The 14165-nt window shown below is 42.4% G+C and overlaps 1 protein-coding gene across 5 annotated transcripts in view; it reads right to left on the minus strand.

Moving 5' to 3' along the window:
* INPP4B (inositol polyphosphate-4-phosphatase, type II, 105kDa) overlaps positions 1 to 14165 on the minus strand; it is a 458439-nt gene that overhangs the window by 361324 nt on the left and 82950 nt on the right. Inside the window, exon 1 of one of the 5 annotated variants that reach the window (XM_012726887.1) lies at positions 4318 to 4352. The exons of the other annotated variants lie outside the window; for them this stretch is intronic. The gene's annotated coding sequence lies outside the window, so the exon portion shown is untranslated. Of the gene's footprint in view, positions 1 to 4317; positions 4353 to 14165 lie in introns of those variants that run through there. 5 annotated transcript variants of the gene reach the window in all.

Below are 14165 nucleotides of genomic sequence, written 5' to 3' on the forward strand. Positions count from 1 at the left end.
GCAAAGGTAAAGAGGAGTGTGAAAAGTACCTGTGTTTCCCAGAAATGGAACTTCTGGGGAAGTCTGACTCACCACAGAGAACTACTACTATAGACAACTTAAGATGCAAGATCCCCATACTCCACCTGCCACCTCCACCCACAGACTTCGCCAGGGGTATGGGGGTTCAGGGCCCAGAGAGGTCCTCCCAGTGAGATGGCAGAACCCCGCAAACACACCACCGAAGTCCACAGGTGAAAAGTCACACAAACACACACACAGACCTCAGCACCCGGGGCAGGGACACAGCTCCCAGCATCCGGGGCAGGGACACCGCTCCAGCGTCCTTCCTACAACCCACACTGCACCTCAAAGCCTGCTGAGGATGAGCTCATGGTAGACACAAACCCCCAAATTGTGGGGACTCGTTCCAGGAATCAAACAGACAGTAGAGTGGATGTTAGAGGGAACGGGGAAGCTACACATGAAAAGATGGAGCTGAAACCCAAACTAAGTGTAACCAAGCAGCAGGTTCCCCACAAAGATCTCCAGTGTCTGTTTTCAACTGCTCGAACAAGGAACAGGAACCCCACATAGCTGTTCTGTGACAGCCTGTTTCGAAGCTTGTTTGAGGCACAGTTGCTCAGAGGCCCAACTGACCTCGCTGTGCAGCCCCTCTGTGCCCAGGCTCTTCCTCCCCGCCTCTTAGCCACACCTGGTGACCACCAGGCAGCCATACCGGCCCCTTTCCAGTCCTAAAACATGAATTCCTGTCTTTCATTATGGCTGTTATGCTCCACCTGCCAATTCAAACCTCTAGAATGGCCCACGGCCACAAAGCTTGGACATACTCAACCTCTGGAATGGCCCGAGGCTCTGCTCACAGACTCATTGCTCTGTCTGGAGCCTCTTCACAACCTTGACCACCAAGTTCTCAGCCGGCCTGTGTATGTGACCACTTGCTGCCTGGGGTAAGACTTAATATCTAGACTGCATCTGCTCTGCCCTCTGGATTCAAGGCATTTATTTGTTCTGTCTTCCCCTTCTTCACACCTTCACTATCTTCCAAATATCACCTCCAGCCCAATTCAGACACCTGCCGTGATTTTATATTGAGAGCAGCAGAAAGATGGTAAAAGCTAACAGTTCAGATGAGAATAGGACTTCTCGTAGAAGCAGTTATTACTGATAAACCTGAATCCAAAATCTAAAGGTGAAGAAACTCTACAGCCAAAAGAACGTTTGAGGCTAGGTTCTTCCACTGTTGACAGATCTACATGCAGTGGATTAATATCAGGAAGCGTGGTTTCTCCTTCTTGGTGAGTAGTCAGTGGCAGAGGGAGGGGGGATAACTTGCTCCTTGTGGGAACTGAGGGCCTGGGCTAAAGGAAGCCTCAATTTCTCAAAGATTCTTTATCACAGGAAATTCTCCTACATTTCCCGGCAGGTCGTGAGACCAGAGGACACAGGGGGCTTGATGCTGAGCGTGGAGTTAACCCGAATCACCTTCTCTCACAGCTCATTATCTGGGGGTGGATTGAGAGTCCTACCCCAGGTCTGCACAGAGGTGGGGAAGAGGACTCCTCTGTGTGTCCAGGGAGGAGATGGCCCGGGCAGGTAGAGCTCACAACGCCGGCTCGACAAGACCCCGGCTCGACAAGACCCCAGCCACGGGCCTCATGTCTTGGAGTTCTGCCAGTAGCTAGACGGCACACTTGGGGTGTGACAATTCTTTCCCACTTTCAGTTGGCAATAACCAAAGTAGTTTGCAAAGAGTGTGATCACGAAGAGTGATCGTCACAAAGAGATGCGATAACAGTACATGTGTTAAAGGCCCAGGGAAGCTAAGGTAGCAGAGAGGGCTGCACTGACCCTGCTTAATTTCACTGTTCTGTCTTTATTTTTGTGACTTGATAAAAAATTTTTAAACGTGTATGTGTGTTTAATGAAACTAGGTTAAAAACGAGGTTAAAGAGCACTTGTTTCTCTTTACTAATGTTATCACTAGTAATTATATAATGCTATATATGTACCAATATAATGTCAGTGTTCTATAATATTCAAAAGGATAACGTAGCAAGGTTATCTTGTTAAAAATTAGATTTAGTATTTCTGCGGGGCAGCAGGCTTGTAAACAGTGAAATCACATGCATCCATTTTTAATCAGTATTGAGAATTAATTCTGGAGTGTCCCCTGAACCTATATATAAGCTAGTCACCTCTGTCCTTTACAGACAAACCCATGGTAACTCAACTGATGTGTTAATCATAGCACGAGCTTATCTAGATCTGGAATTAAAAGACTTTAAACTCTCAGTGCAGAACATTCTCTTGCAGGATTATGAGACAGAGTTGGCTTACATTGCAGGGTAAGCTTAAGGACACAGCATCCTGGTCTGACTTATACCATAAAACGATTACCACACTGTTTTGGTAACATCCATCATCTCCTATAGATATAATAAAAGGAGAAGCAAAAAAGAACAAAAACTTTCCCCTTGTGACAAGAACTTCAAGATCTGCTCTCCGAGCAGCTTTCACAAATCCATCACCCAGCGGAGCTACCGTAGTCGGTGCACAAATAGAAGTCTCTGCCAAGAGGACACTAAAAATAATGAGAAGCGAAAGCTGAGGATAACTCTTTATGATTGTTGGCTCATCCTCCCCCACCCTCTGCTGAGAAAGGTCTGGGTTATTTATTTACATTTCCCTCTTGACCCTGACTTTTAGAGACTTAGAAAGCCCAGGTTGGAATCAGAGCAGCCACCAGGCCTTCATTCTATTTGCCTGGAGCAATCACAAGGCAAGTCAGAACCTCTCCCCTCAGACATCCCAGAACAGAAGCAGCAGGACATGAGCAAAACACTGGTCTACAGTCATGAATGGGGAGTCAGCGAGGAATGTTATCTCTAGGAAAGTGAGTGTTCGGGCAAGACCTAGTGCTCACTACCACAACCTGGGCTCCTCCACCACCATTCTGACACCCTCCAGCACCCCTCCTCCAAGGATGCCTTCACCCCACCTCCACTGCAGTGACAAACTGGGCCCTTCACCAGGCCCTCTTGTCTGCAACTGTCAGGGTGAAAAGGGCACACGGACCCCGTCCTGTCAGGATTAAAATACTTCTTAATCCTGAAAACTCATAGATGCTACTATTGATTTTAAGAAGTCAGTCTCACAAAGGTTGATAAAACCTTGGCTGTCATTTGGTGAAAATTCAAGTGGTCCCTTTAATAGGACCTGATTTTCCATAGAGAATAATTGCCAAGCCAACAAGCTGATTTCCCAAGAAAAGCATTCAGTAGTAATTGCTAGTCCCATACTTAAACTTAACCAAATACATGTGGTGAGAGTTACACTCACTGATGACGTAACGCACAAGTTTGCAGATGATTAATAAGAGCTTAAAATATTTTTTATCAGATATACTGGAAAGCCAACAAATAAAAATTAGAAAATCCTCTCCTTACTGATTTTTCTAGGTGTATTTTCTAGTAAGGAAAAATGAAACAGAATATTTCTTAAGTAGGGACCTGAGATAAGATAAAAACACACTGCCAAAACATAAATCAGCTCCCTGATTTCCATTTTGCCTGAGTCATTTTACAAATGGAGAAACAGAGGGATAAAGATTACAGGTCTTGTTCACAATTTCTAAACTTATTTGTGAATGGTGCAAGAAATAGAATTTTTTTTGCCTAACTTTAATTCAAATAACTGATTTGATATTTTGGGAGTTCTTGTCTTCTAAAGATCTGTGAAGCCTGAAATACTTATGTTTGTTGCATATGTTGCAAGAAACATTATAACTAAAGTTTAAAAAATATCTTGCTTGCAAAAAGTTCTTATGTACATTTAGTCTCCAGAATGCAGTATAGGTTTTATTCTTTCTTTTTTCTTTATGCCTCCTCCCCTTTAAGAGCCTCATAGAGAAGAACCGTGGGCAAGAACTATCTCTGAAGATAGTCTGACCTAGAAAAAGGAAAAGATCTAGGGAAGACCTCAGACAGAACTTTCGAGAAGGGTTGGGGGACAAGACTACATTTTGCTTTATGTGAGTGTAGAGAAAAAGTTAACAAGTTTTTGTTACTTGTACAAGGATACGGATTTTTGTAGGAGGCTCTAAAAGGTTTTATAGTTGAAAAGTAATGTGAAAAACAATAACTTCTGCCACTGAGTGATTGTTATAAGGTTCAGCACCTTCAATAAAAAGATGCTTCTGTTCAATTTCCAGTCACATCAAATTCTCATTATAAGCAGCTAAATCCCATCTCTCCATGAGCCAGACTGTATCAAAAGTAGCAGCTTTATGCATTAAGTTTTGTAACACACACTTACGTCTCATATATCCCAGGTCACAAAGCAAATTCTAGGACTTTTTTCCCCCTCGATGAATGACAAGCTTGAATGTTGAGCTTCAAGGAGACCAACAGAGTGGCAGCACTGGTGACCAGAGGCATCCTCGGAAATAAGAAAGAAATTTGCTTTTTGGAAACAGAATGGTTGAGTTCCCCAGTGCTTGCATAAAATCCATTTTTGTGTTAAAGAAAAAAAATAAGGTTTGTTGCAAGTTTAATTCAGAATCCATGAGGAGGAAAATTAAAGAGGCAATGGCGGGGGGTGAGGGGAGTCATCCACAGGGTGGAAAGTGCAAAGATTGATCAACAGTTTCCATGTTGTTCTCGCATCTCATGCTACTTGCAAATATTAGCTATTGTTATCTCTCCTTCTAAAGTCTGGTGAGAAAATGTATTTAGACACCGATAAGATGAAAGACCCAGAGCAATCACAGAAATCAGGACAGAGGGCAGACTCTCACAGTGAGTGCAAGGCTTGAGAGCGAAGCCCACGGTCGAAGACCCCCCCACCCCTTACTCATAAGAGTCCAGTGAGCTTAGCTGTTGATGGCTTTACCCTTTAAGAAAACTCTGTTTGCTAGTGAAGACTCCCTCTAACAGGCAGGAAAATGAACAACATTTTTAAAACAGAAAATAGGTCAACTGATTTGACAGAATGAAAGCTGGATATAGTCCATTTTTTAAGGCAGTAAAGTTGAAAATGAAAGGGGAAGTTCAAGGATACTGGAATGGCGTGTTCTCTTATCGACAGCATGTCCATTGTCATATTTAAGTTTGCTATGCCTGGAAATGTTACTTCATTTTCATAGTTAACCAGATGCAAATAATTAAATAAATGGTACACGCTTATGAATAAAGACAAGGGGAACTCCCGAAGAGCCTAACTGAAGAGCTGGGAAAAGAAAGAGCAACATTTGGCACTAGAATGGTTTGAAGCTAAATTGCAATAAGGATATTTATGATGTGAGAACAATAAGAATCACATAAAATCAGAACCCAATTCATGGTTCTGTTGTACATGTTAATTATTGATCTATATGCATTAGAGCCCTGCAATGGACTACATAAATGACCAGAGTAATGTGTAGCACCGATGACCAGGCTGGACAATGCATCTCCCAGTTTCTGAACTGGGCTGGTGATAGGACTTGCTTTGGCTACAGAATGGCACAATGGTGAGAGTGAGCTTCTCAAGTACTTGTAATTTTCTCGGCACTCATCCAGGCGCTTTCTCAGGCTTTATCAGAACCTGCTACTTCCATGGGCACATGCCCAAAGCCCATGGAAGCCTTCTGCATGATCAGTCATAGCTCAGCCACTGCTGTCACTCCAGCTGACCATCAGCCAATCCCAGAAGCCAGCCACTGTACTGAGTGGCCACGGACCCTGGAGGTCTGTAACCCAGTTGCATCAGCAGAACTGTCCAGCTGGTCCCAGAGCGAATTACCAACCCACAGCATTATGAACTAAACAAGCAGTTGTTATTTTCAGCCACAAAGTTTGGTAGTGATTTGTTGCCCAACAAAAGATAATAGATAGATCCATGTATTCTAGGAAGATTTATTATATAAGACTGTTATTAGCTCAAGTTGTCAAACATTTACTGAGTGTTCACAGAATGCCAGGCACAAACAGAATGACAAAGCTCAGCAACAGCACAGTGGGGAGACAGAGCTCCAGGTGCCCCACCCTTCGGGGCAAGGAGGGCCTGCAGCAGTGGGCCCTGAGTAAAGCCTTGAAACACAGTTATGAGAAGGCCAGACAAAGCAAGGTCAAGTAGGCGGTTGGTCAGAGGTGTTGAGCAGGTGCAGGCCCACCTGAGATGCTCCAGGTGAGGTCCACACCTCACAGTGAAATGAACAGCTCAGTAAAATCAGCCCTACACACTTTTTGGCTTCCAGCATGTATGATGACTATATAACGCTGTATCTATTAAGTGTACAGAAATATTATGCTTAAATATTTATATATATACATATATATATATATATATATATATATATATATATATATATATATATATATGCAGGGGGTCCTCCCTGGTGGCATAACAGGTTAAAGCACAGCACTATGAAGCTCTCCAAAGCCACTGCAGCATGAGTTCAACCCCTGGCCAGGGAGGTGACATGGCACAGCAGAGCTCTCCTGACCTGCCCACTGCTCCCCTCAGCAGTGTATTTCAGTACATCTGCCTGTCTTGCTCCCCACTCTGTCTCTGGTGAGTCCTCTCACCGACCCAGCACCTCTGGCCTGTACCCAGTTCTGTATGCACAAATAAATCTTAAAAAAAAAAAAAAGAAAGAAAGAAAATGAAAATGCCCAGAAAGCACTGCCTTGGGGGCTAGAGTCTATAGACTTAGAAATACAACTGTGTAAAAGAAACTACAGGAGTTGTGAACAGTTTCAGGAGAATGAACACAGGGAAAGATCAGAACCCAGAGGTACAGCAATGCTTAAACACATGGCTTTTAAGAGACTAGGAAGAAGCTGCTGTAGCCTTTAGAGAAAATACAGCTACTCTGAGAGCCCAGTAGCTGTCCCCAGGATAGGTCCAGGCCAGCTGCCCACCTTTACACCCCACCTTGACTGCTTGTGGCACTTGGCCCCCTGTGAGCCTCACCCATCTGACTACATCAGCACTCTGGGTGTAAAAGCAGGACAGAGTGGATTGGGAAGTTAGCCAGAAGTAAAAATGTGAAAATGGGATTCTTACAAATCTTTATGAAAATGTAAGGTAGGAAAAAATGGTCAGAATCAAAAAATAGGTGACTGTCAGAGAACAACCTTACAGTCTCTCAGTTAATAAATAATTTTAAATAAGTAGAATCTTTGATTTAAATTTTACCCATATGCACATATGTATGATGTTATCTGTGTATCTTTCTTGTTCAAGAATGTTGTCACCCTACACTTTAATAATCCAGTATCAGGTGGGGAAATCTGTACAGGGCCAGCAGCAAATATCCTAGGCACTTAGGTCCTTGCTGTTGCTATTTGACTCATCTCCCAGACCTATTGGACACCCTGCACCGGATGCAGATGACCCGGCACCGACAGGTCTGGCCCAGGCGCTACAGTTTGCCAAAGCCTGATCCATCTCACAGTTTTTAATGCGCTCATACTGCTTATGGCTGCGCCAAAAATAACTTAATCAACCTCATTTCACGAAATCTATCCCAACGAGATTTTCAAATGTTTAAAAATTACATGCAAATATATTTAATATATCTTATATATCATCGTGGAAAAATACAAACAAAAATGCAAATGTTCATTGAAAGGAGAATAATTAGAGAATTTTGGGGCTACAAAATAATTTCTGTCAAAAGTCCTAATGAGTACAGTGAGAACAACAAATATATTTATTTCTCATTTCTCTGCCAGATGAACTTGCCCCCTCAGATCAGTTTTTTCAATATCAGAGGTGTGAAAGCTTTCGTCACAGTAATTATAATGTGGCTGGTCATGTTATTTTGAATTAACCATGACAGGGGGATAAATATAAGATCATAATACAATCTACCCTATTACATAATCAATAGATAGGCTCACACACATCCAACTGTCCCAACAATAATTGCCAATTGGTACAAGACCTAATCTAAAATTACACTTTGCATTAAGTCTCCTTCATATGCAACAATTCCTCAGTCTTTGTTTTTTCGGGCCTGACAGTTATTATGCTACTGCAGAACCAAGGAATCCACCTAGTGTCCATCTCCAAAAGAAAATTACAACTCCCTGGCAAAACGGCTCAGTGCAGGCCAAGGGCCAGGAGGTAGAAGATGAGCCTTATATAATCAGTGGTACCAGAAAATGTGGAATTTCTAAAAACAAAAATTCAAGGACAGGTCATTCTAAAATGGTACCATCACCAACTTTGGGGGGACTCATAAAGGCCAAATTTGGAGAAACTGGACAACAAAATAAGTAACAATTGTGATAGATGATAACCCATGGGATACGAATTTATATGTCTATACTAATGTAAATAATAAATGAACTAACAAATGGACGAATAAACTAACGAGGAAATTTACTTACTATAAATTTCCAACTAGTACCTCTAGATTAAAGAATGATTGAAATAGAAAATAGCTGCATGGCAAAAACCATGGTAACAATTGTTGCAGGCAGGAATCATCAGTGATTGCTAAAATTAGTGGCAAAGTTGTCAGAAGTAGCAAGACACTTAAATGCTCCCAGATTATTTCTTCACCAGTCTTACCAGGTGCAGGGACGTGGCGCCACTTTGCAGCAGAGAAACAGGCTGATAACGACCCTCATCGAGTGATCGAAGTCGCCATTTCAGTAATGGAAAGAGTCGACATCAGATGCCTTCTGACATGAGTGTGGAGAAGGCCACAACCTCACTTTTTGGTGTCTTGGCCAAAAATGCAAAGCCGAAGTTAAAGATGAAGAAACAGCAGAGAAAATGTATTGACTGTCAGAGCCTGGTGGCCTGGCAGTGCCACAGGGCCACACTAGTGTGCAGGAGCGCTCTCGGGCTGGCCTTCATTCAGTGCGCAAAGAGATCCACTTAAGGACTCTTAAGGAGAAAAGTGACAGCTGAGAGCCGTGCCCAGGACGATGAAACTGCCAGGAGGGTGGGCACAAAACGAAGGGGCAGAAGTGAGAGGTAGGGAAGGGCCCCGCTGCTCATTAGGGGTCCGCCACATGATTTCAGACACAGCCAACAGCCTCCACTGGGCACCAGCCGCTGACAGAAGAGTAAGCGGGGAGACAAAGGGATGATGCCCCCAGATGATTTTTCTGTGCACGAATGTGAAGGGGCTGTAGGAGGAGGAAAGGAAGGCCCCCATATACCAGACTGAGAGCTTGGGCACCTAGGCAAAGAGGGTCTGCGAAAGGGGGCGCGGTGGGGGACAGTCTGTGGGCCTCAAAAGAGGTAGAATGTGAAGGTGACTGCACTTTGCATTCAGTATTGAGACCCTGCTTTCGAGTTTAGATGTTTCTGTAGCCTGTGTGTGCACCAAGACTCTAGACGGGATTAAAAAGAGCTGCACATTTCAGATGTGATCAGTTCCTAAATGCAGTCAGACTGATGTGCAAGATTATGATCAACTCATAAAGCAAACAAAATAAGTGGAGTTCTCCTTTCCTCCTTTCCTCCTTTGGGTTTACATGGAAGTCAGGACAGCATTCAGACCCTTGTAGGTGCTCAGCAGTCACATGAATGGCCGTCAGAGAGTGTTCGACCTCCCAGACCACCCCCTGATCATCATTTTACACATCAGGCATCTCATCTTGCCTGGTCAAATATTTATACTTTATACAAAGGTGAGCTGGAAAAGACACAGGTGGAAGTAATGTAATCCTCAAGGTCTCTCTGCCTATTTTAAGAGCAGACAGGAGCTAGTGTTTCAGGTTTTAATTTCCTATATAAATTGCCAAAGTGTTGCAGAAACCCATAACTTAACCCACAGGGTTCTAGAACATATCTTAGTCCTGACAGGCAGTGGGGACAGAGCATCAGTAACTACAATGTAACCGCCACTCTTCCAGCAATTCCCTCCCTCCCAAGGGGCAGGACAGAAGTGGCTGAGTTCAGACTCTTCCCCTCTAACCACCCTTACAGGGAGATGGCAGGACTAAATCAGAGAGACATCCCTATGCAGGAAGGACAGAGCAAACCAGGCAACATCTTTCAATGAACACATTTAAAAACTCAGTGAATAGATGCTGGAAAAAAGTTAAGTTTATTCTTGTGGAATAAATTTTACTTATTGCCAATACCTGGCCAAACAGTGAAATAAATATATCCACACTGGGAGAGTAAACCTAACAAGTCACATCCCTTACATAAACACAGCGCTGTCTTAAATTACCACAGCCAAAGTAATCACATTCTTAAATCCTTCTCTAACCACAGTTCATTATAAACTCTAAGGAAGGTTTTCCCCTATGGCTGTTTGTTTATTTATGCTCCTGAAAAGGAATAAAAAACATTTCTAATTCGGGTACTCTCAAATCATACTCTACCTTCTTGCAATTAAAATACAAATTTACTTAAGACACTGCTTTCCTAAAACAACCATGTTTTCAAAATAGGCACGCCATGAAATCTGTTAGCTACACTTGGATGCTTAGGAACTGCGCAAGGCTTCAATTATAGGGTTACAGTTCCGGAGCTAAACGGGCGCTGAGGAGCTCAGGGCCGATCCTTTCCCCTCTGCATCCATTCTAGTGGTTTCAGTTTGGTTGGGTTAGTCTCTCCCACTCCCTTTCCTTTTTGTCTGTTTGCTGTTAGCGAGCATTATAAATGGCAGGCAGAAAGAGCAGTCTGATCTTACCAAGAAAGTTGTTCCTTGCAAGTTGCTTCTTTCACTTCCCTGCTGGCTCCAGCCAGCCTTACTCTGGGAGATCTGATCCTTCACCACTTCTGGGGACTCACCGAGGTCCAAAGCTGCCACAGCACGACCTCAATGCAGCATCCGGAAAGCAGCTTGCTCTCACTGAACTCTCCTGAGTTCCCTCTCAGAAAAATGGGATTTAGAACTGTTTAAGCAACAACCAAATGAGGAAGTAGTGGAGCGCCTGGACCCTGGACTTTGCCATCAGTGCCACCAGTTACCCCTTGATAGCAAGCACATTGCTGAGTGGCCCACGGAAGGTAAGGATAATTTTTTCCAAAAATCTCAACTCTCTGAAAATGGCCCCTTTCCCATCACTGGATAATAAAGACTGGAAGGAATAGATTAATAATCTTGTTAGATAATCATAGCTATGTGAAATAGCTACTGAAGATGGAATTATCTGACACGCTATACTTCAATATGCCATTTAGCAGTGCTCCAAACGGAGGCACAATTGTTTCTCGGTTGGAAAAAATATCAAGTGGCTATTTGTTAACTTCTCAGTAGGTGATAATCCAGTAACTCTGAGAAATATTTCTAGGCATATGGAGCAAATGATTATGGTAATTGCAGAGGATTATTTATGCTTACAGGACAGTAGCCTTAACCTTTTCAAATGTAACTCTTGCTGAGAGTTAAAAATAAACTCAGTGATGCAATATTTACCTAGAAATTTTTAAGTAGAAAAATTAATGAAGTACTTAAATGTAAGTAAAACATAGCTATCTGGGTTTTTTGCCTCTGCACATATAGGAATGAATATGAACAACCTGCACTGCATGGACTGCACCGTCTGTCCCTTGGCTCGTAAGCGCTAGATGGCCACTGGATGGCAAGAAGGGAAGACGCCAGCCTTCCTTTATCTCAGTTTGACCTTACATTTGGAAAAGGTGAAGGATAATTCTGGTCAGTGTTTATCCAACGCTGTAGCCTTATGAACATACACTACCCATTTCACAGCCATGCCATAACCATTTCTTCCTGTCACAGAGGGCTGCTTTCACGCTAAAAACATAATTGGAAAGAGGCCTTTCTGATGTGGCATTGTTAACCATCTGCCATATTCAGATTTTACAATCTGTAGCAGACTCAGAAAAAGGGATCAAGTAGTAACAGAAGTTTCCAGGACAACATCAGCATCTAAGAACTATAAAAAGATCACAGTGTTAGGGAAAAACATACAAAAATAAATAGCAAATGAACACACCGAAGTCCCTAATACTACCAATGAGCAGGGATTTTTATTGCTTTATCCTTTTCCTCTTATAATAGATCCCTCACCTGCCAAGGGGGATTTACTTACTTTGGTGATGAACAACCAGAACGCTGCTGTCTGCCAAATCAGCTCTAAGTGCTTTATAAATGTTAAATCACTCAGTTCACATTGCAACCGACGTTAAAGGAACACTGTCGTCACACCTGCTTTATAGATGAGAGGAACGAGGCACAAGAGCTGGGTGGGCATCAAGGAGAAGGCGGCCGGCTCTGCCTCCTGCCTGCACAGTGTGCTGGCGGCTGCTTCCTTTCTCCTATATGCACTTCTCTGAAATAGAAATTTCTACAAATTTCTCTAAAGTATAAGTACCTCTCAAGTAATGAAGGTTATATTCTAAGAAGATTAATCTCACTGTCAAAGTTCACACTGTCATCCAAATTCACTCTGGTTCATTGAACATGGGCTTTCTTTCCCAAAAAGCTTGCACATACAACAGTAGTTGACATAAAGAATGACAGATGCTTTCATCCTGCACCAATGATGAATACAATAATTACAGCCACTATAACATAAGAATATATATATATGAATATATATAACATAAGAATATATATATATTTAACAAATATCACCTCTCATGCATACATTTTTTATATATAGAAAATACACAGGTAGGAAAATAAAACCCATGTTATTTTTCTTCCTCCCAACTCTAAAAAATGATAGATTTATTGTTTCGGATGAGTAGCCAGGTACAAGAAACCCTATGAACCCCCCCATCTGAAAAAATACAGAATAAATACAAAAACTAAGGAAAAAACGAGTTTGAGTATCCCTATTGACGATGACAATATATACAAAAGACACCACATCATTTTTTAGTGTCCAGGAGAGAACAGAAAGAAGCCCAATTGTTTCTTTATGTATTAAGTTTCACATCAAATAAAGAACTGATTTCCAAGGATATTAATAACAAGCTTTCTTATTAAATAGCCACATCCCAGACAACCCAAATTCTCATCTCTCTTTAATCCCTGAATCCTCATTTGAAAAGTAACTTAAAGCCTTCATTATATGCATTACTATATAACCACTGACAATTTTCAGCACATTTTGAAAATTAAGTAATATTTTAATCAAATTTTTTCATCAGGAAAGTAACAGAGCTAATACTCCTTACAGCATTACAATGTGGAGGTGAGAATAATAAACTGAAACCTTTGGTAAAGAAAAATAATTTGGAGCTAATTTGAATGGAGGAAGGCCCTATAATTGAAGGCAGAATCTGAGTTAATTCTAAATTAAAAAAAAAAAAAAGATTTATTTATTTGTACATACAGAACTGGGGTACAGGCCAGCCAGAGGCTCAGGGGTGGCGAAAGGATTCACCAGAGACAGAGTGGGGAGCAGAACAGGCAGATCCACGAAATACACTGCTGAGGGGAGCAGCGGGCGGGTCAGGAGAGGTCTGCCGCGCCCTGTGGTCACCTCCGGGGCAGACGGGAATTGAACTCATGCGGAAGTGGCTTTAGCTTCTCAGTGCTGTGCTTTAACCTGCTGCACCACCAGGGAGGGCCTAATTCTAAATTTTATAGGAAATTTTACACCCAAAGATATTCTGTGATTAAGTCATTTTAACTATTGAAAGGGAGAAGAGTATTGGCAATGTTTATACAGTATAAGCTATTTGAATGTGTCTACATATACACACATGCACACATACATGTGTATATATGTACGTGTGTATGCACGTGCTTGTAAAGACCTCAGATGAACTACAACCAGCTTTCACTACCTGTGGCATACAAGTAGCCTGAGAAAATTAATTGCTGATGAAGGTACTTCCTTCTTTCATTTCAGGCCTCATTTCTCTTTGGGTGCATCTCATCACACACATCACCCCTGCCACCCCGCAGAAGGAAGATCTACCATCTTGCAGCTAGTCTAAGCAAAGTCCCTCATTAGGTCTTCTCTCTTACTACTTTAAAGTTACAGCTTATAATTACTCCCTTATTTCAACCTGGTTCCAATTAAAACGTATCTTTTCGCCATCCACCTGGTGATGACCTACCAAAGTCCTCCAGGAGTCCTCAGTCAGTACTCCGCTATCTCCAAGAAATGGAAGCATACAAAGTGGAGCAGCAGGTGAAGAGAAGGTGATGGAGAGGGGCCTAGCACCCCCAGCTTGAAGCCTATTAAGCATTCATAAAAGCTTCAAATCCACCTTGTTCCCCA

Source organism: Condylura cristata, unplaced genomic scaffold (assembly GCF_000260355.1).
Source record: "Condylura cristata isolate star-nosed mole 26May11 unplaced genomic scaffold, ConCri1.0 scaffold00018, whole genome shotgun sequence".
Lineage (NCBI taxonomy): Eukaryota > Metazoa > Chordata > Mammalia > Eulipotyphla > Talpidae > Condylura > Condylura cristata.